At 34.4% G+C, this 5,488-nt stretch overlaps 1 long non-coding RNA gene across 1 annotated transcript; it reads left to right on the top strand.

Annotated features, from left to right (window-relative positions):
- Nucleotides 1-309: 309 nt before the first annotated feature.
- LOC119643541 lies at nt 310-3,183 on the top strand. The gene is made up of 3 exons (XR_005248326.1): nt 310-603; nt 2,751-2,907; nt 2,996-3,183. It is a non-coding gene; the product is annotated as an uncharacterized LOC119643541 (long non-coding RNA).
- Nucleotides 3,184-5,488: the final 2,305 nt, after the last annotated feature.

Raw genomic sequence — 5,488 nt, 5'->3', positions numbered from 1 at the left:
CCTCTGCTGATCGGTTTTCTATTCTACACTTGAAGCAATGTTATTAATGATAATAATAATAATAACAATGATGGCAATGAAGCCAAAATATGTCCAAACTCCTCACAAATCCCGATTTTGATGACATAAAACGAATGATAACGGATTTTCAACTATTGCTGCTACTAAAAAATTAAATTACAAAAAGTTAGTAGTAGAACTTTGAAGTGACAAAAGGTTTCACATCTATCAAGTTAAGCAGGATAAAGCAGAAAGAGTGACATTAGAAACCTCACTATACTACGAATGTTTTATGTAGGAACCAATTGCGAATAATTAAAAGATTTATGACGTCAAAAAGTGTACTTGGAGACTACACTGTACAGTGACTTTGGCCGGACTACAAATAAAATACGAAAGGAAAATTGAGCGCCAACAAATATTCTGTACAATTCACCCAAGGGAGCAAGTGGTACTAGTTGTGGATAAAGAGAGAATGATCGAGCTGACAAATTTAGAGGCGGGCATCGGTGACGAGGAAGAGTTGTCTGTGTTTGTCGGACCAGCTGAAACTTTGCAAACGATGACCGTCCATAAGTGAAACGCAGCCGTGAGTACATGTGTGTACGTGTGTAAAATTTTTGGTTTGTTTTGTAATTTTATATATGTTAAGAAGCTTCATGTCATAGATCGCGACGCAGATAATGATGGTGCAGTTGTTAACGCAAATTGAACACGACTTTAAGTCATTCCATCACAGCAAGTTGCAGCTGGTCGAAGAAAAGAACGATTTCAAATTAAGTTGACCCAATTTTCGTTTTTATTTTCATTTATTATTTTCGCTGTGAGTTTAAACTTTGAATTTAGTCTTCTTATTTTTATTTTATATATTTTTACACTAATGTATGAATTTACCTATAAAGACAGGATAATGTTTTAAAATCAAATTTTTCCTTTTTCAATTTCTGAAAATAAAAGCCAACTTTTTAATTTTATTTAAACTGGATTTGTTCCGTATATTGTTTATTTCGTTACAATTTAATTTACAAGTGCAAAAGAGATGCGGGTTCTCACTTATTCACCTCAACTGAGAGACCTCTAGCGAAACGCCCACATTTTTAACTCTGAAATACCAGATTTTGCAATTTCTAGTGCCCGCAATTATTGTAAAGGGCTGCACAAACAATTGCAAATTCTTCCATTTTACTAGGATCGTATATGTTGTTCCGCTCTTCTATTAAACTACGGCTATCAACCTTAAAACATATAAAAGCTTAATTTAAGTTTTTGTAAATTGAAATTAATACTAAGCTTTACATACACCAATGCATCTCTCAACAATAGTTTTCGCCTTGTATTTTTTCGTTTAGTAAAATAGATTGGACCAGCAGGGGATAAGACTAGTATATTCAGATGATGAGTTTTTATTATTCACTGTTCCGTTGCGCTTTCCTAATATTAATTAATAATAAAAATATGGGAATAAATCTAGCAAATTATATATAAAATGATATGAAATAAAAAGTAGAAAAAAGAATTAATTTATTAACCTTTCACAAATTTAAAATTTTGGCTTTTGTTTAGCTATTTGCAAGTAAACAATGTTGATCGCATTTTCAATTTACAACTGTTTTCTCTTATAAATGTAACTCAACACAAGCAACACTAATTCAGAAAAACCAAACTAACGCAAAGCGTCAGCAATTGTGGTTTTCACAATTCTGGGATAGCGTTACTCGCACCTCTTGTACATACATAAAGATAAAGAGGTCGAAGCTCGAAAATGAGACCTAGTTAACATCATACATAATTAGTACCCTTATATTTATCACATATAATCTAAACCACAAATTGCAACATATAGAAGAATTAAAAAAATCCAAGTTTCGCCTACTATTTTCATGGTAAAGCTGTTTGAACATTTGCTCAATATGATTAGAATCAACCGGCAGTATAAAAAAGCCATAAATTCTAAGAAAGGCAAAAAAACAAGAGAAGACGAGAAATAAAAAATTCGCAATACGCACTCATCAATTGCTGACAAATCAATGATTTATTTTTTAAAACTACAGACTTAAAACAATGGACGAAGACAAAAACTAAAAATTCTGTGCATATACGTTTCGCTTTGTCTCTGTTTTAATCGATATAACCAAAGAAAACGGGACATAGATGCACAGTAGCCTAATAGCAGCAATTCGTGCAATAATAAATTGCGAAATATGAAGTATAAACCAATTCACAAATTTTGCGTTCACTAAAATTTCGGTCCCTCAAAGGGCTTCTTTAATTTACCAAGAAAGCGGATTTGCTAATCGGAGTATAATGCCCTTTATAGTTTTGACAACGGCAACTTTGATTCTACAGCCTCAACTAGGAATAATGCTGACTGTTCTACCCATAAGGCACCTTTGAGGAGGAATGTTATCTTAATGTATCAGTGCTCACAGACCGAACGCGTTGTTTTGTAGAAGTGAATTAAGTCCAATGTTTCAAAGCTGCCTCGAAGTCGTTAGGGTTAGATGACACTAGTGGGGATGACTTTGAATTTAGGATCGCCCCGATTTTGATTAGAGCAGTGACAACTTCTTCACAGGTTAGGCGAATATTAGGGAGAGTCCGATTAATATGAGCCTTGGCTGATTTGACTCTGGCGTCCCATAGGTCACCAAAGTGGAGTCGTCTGGGCGGAATAAATCAAAAATTTATAAGTTTGTTTGTTTCCATTTACTTCTATGAGGGTTTTGACACAAGGTATATTCTTTTTCTAGGTGATACGCTGTTACCTTAATCCCTTTAAACTTATGATGATTTTAAGATGATGAATTTAATAAGCCAAAAATGCTGTTGGTTGCGATTATGTGACTGCTTGATAAACAACGAATATGAATTTGCTGACGATGTACAAAAACAAAACAATCAATAATTGTAAGTAGCGAAGTTAATGTGTAAAAGAAAACCAATACGGAATAGAAATATGTAACCACTTGGTTTTACGAAAACGAAATTGTTACAGTTTTAGAACCACACAATAGCAGATGATTGCAAGATGGCGAAGGTGATGAGTAGGACAACTTATATATTAGGCAAGTTTATATAATCGCTTGATATACGACGATGATGAATTTCCTACAATTTTACAACAACATTTTTTCTCTTTTTTCTTAGCAAACTTTATATATTCGTATTAAATTCGCCAATATGTTTAATCATTCATTTAATATGATTAGAATGTTCGAGCACCAACTGTGAACAGAGCAGTGTTTTACTCTCTCAAAACTAAGAATTCAAACCTACAAAACATTAGACGAAAGCAAAACTAGAAGACTTGTGCATGGACGCTCCGTTTTGTACGTCCTTTATTCTATACAGCCCGAGAAAAGGGAACTGTAGGCTAGTAGTAGCAAGTTGTACAATAAAAACAACCATAAATTGCGGAAGGTGATATATAAACCAATACATAAATACGACATTAAATAACAGGAGCAAAGAGATGAGAAGATCTAAACCCAAATTTCTGAGGACAAGGAACCGAAATTGCTTTGAATATTTAATCTACATAACATCTGTAGTAAAACCACCACACAAGCGAGGAATATTCAAGTATTAGTCTTACCAAGTTCCTGTAGAGCCGTTCTGTAATGTATAGGTCGCCGAACTGTCTGTATTATCTTTTAATAAAACCTAACGGTGTTGTAGGCTCATTCATGGGAAGCTTAATGTGCAGGGTAGAATGTGGTCTTTGGTCGAATAACACTTCTATATCAGTCAAAGGATCTACATTTTCTAATTTTTATGAACCGATGGTACCCAGTAGTAAATGAAAGATATCTTTTGACAATTTTGTTCCAATAAGAGCTGTTAGGAAATTTAAAACAGAACATCTCAAATTTAGCATGCATTATGGTGCAGCGAATACACAAACTATTAGTAATGCTACACTCTGCACTATGCGTTGCTATGTACGTTGTAAGCATTGTTAAATAGCTTTTGAAGGCAGTTGCTTTCTGGATTATGCCGAAATTTTAACAAGCTGCCGTGCAATTAAATTCAAACGGTTTCGACGAAACTCGTCCAAAGTTAATTAAATCAGCAGAAAAATAAAGCGTATTACCTACGTATTTAACATCATAATTAAGACAGACCGGTTCCTAGATAATTCGAAACATAGAAATGTGATTCCTATACTGTAAAATAATATATATCCAACTTTTTCGGCGTACATTATATAAAACAAAATCAAAGTACATATAAGATTATAGGCAAAGGTTGCAATTGCTTCAATAGAGAGCAAAAAAGTCTCACACCTCCTACACGTTGCTTTCGAACCTAACTATTTATTAAATTAAATTTAAGTTGCAAATATAATTTAAACCAAATTCCAAGTACAGACTGCTAGCTTCTGAAAAACACATTATGCTTGTACCGGTTACAGCTTGGCCTGCTCGACACCCACATTTTAATTCCAGTAAGCACCTATGCGACGAGCTGAAGAAATGAGTACGAACCACGGGGCGCCTACCAGTCTTGGAGAGATTCTAAGGAAGAATGGTACAGGATAGCGTAGGATTATATAATCAACTCATTTATTCAATGAAAAATCGAATGAAAATTGCTACTCAGACTACGGGAGGTAATACCTCTTATTAATAATTTTTCTTATATACCCGTCGCCGAAAGATATATTCATTTGTGAAAACGTTTACAACGCTCAAAAGAAAGCTTCAGAGACCACACATAGTTTTGATCAGCATCAAATCCTGAATGGATTTAAGCATGCTCGTCTGTCCACCTTGCTCTCTGTCCGCCTGTGTAATATCGACTTCAAATTTAGCGTAAACAATGGAAGTTCTTCCCCATAAGTTTGTATTGAAAACTGCCCACATCGGTCGAAGAACTCGCCCGTAGCACCACGCGAACTGAAAACACTCCATTTTTTAACAGTAATAAAAAGTTGGCTTATTGCTCATTATTCATAAGCTATAGCAAATAACTGTCTATTTTATGGGTAGTGCTGTAGTATCTCTATAAAAATAGAAGAAATTGATCACGCCTAGCCGATGGAATAGTGTATCTAAGTTTAATTCTTTCTCTACTCCTTTATAAGACGCAGAAACAAGCTTCAAAACCCTCTAACGTGTATAAATTCTTGGTTCAAATTTGGGGTGTTGTATTTGTGGTAAACATTCGCCCACTAGCGAAAATGAAAATATCGGCTACAAATTCGCAAAAGAATTTGGAAATGGCTTAAACGTTTCCAACGACACGCTTACAACGCGCACATGCCTATGTGACGAAAATATTTATTTCGAAAACAGAAAAAATTAGTCGCGCCCACTCCGCATTATATAGTATCAAGATTTAGTTTTTGCAATTTGTTATTTTTTTTTTAAGATAACGGTGGTGAGTATAGAAGATTCGGTCACGAACGAATACAATTTTTTTACTTGTTCAAATCTACCTTTTCAACATTGGCTGGTGTTCCGCGATTCTTACGAAACAAAATTCA

Source organism: Glossina fuscipes, unplaced genomic scaffold (assembly GCF_014805625.2).
Source record: "Glossina fuscipes isolate IAEA_lab_2018 unplaced genomic scaffold, Yale_Gfus_2 61185, whole genome shotgun sequence".
NCBI classification, from domain to species: domain Eukaryota; kingdom Metazoa; phylum Arthropoda; class Insecta; order Diptera; family Glossinidae; genus Glossina; species Glossina fuscipes.
This window is presented reverse-complemented; position numbering and strand designations above follow the sequence as displayed.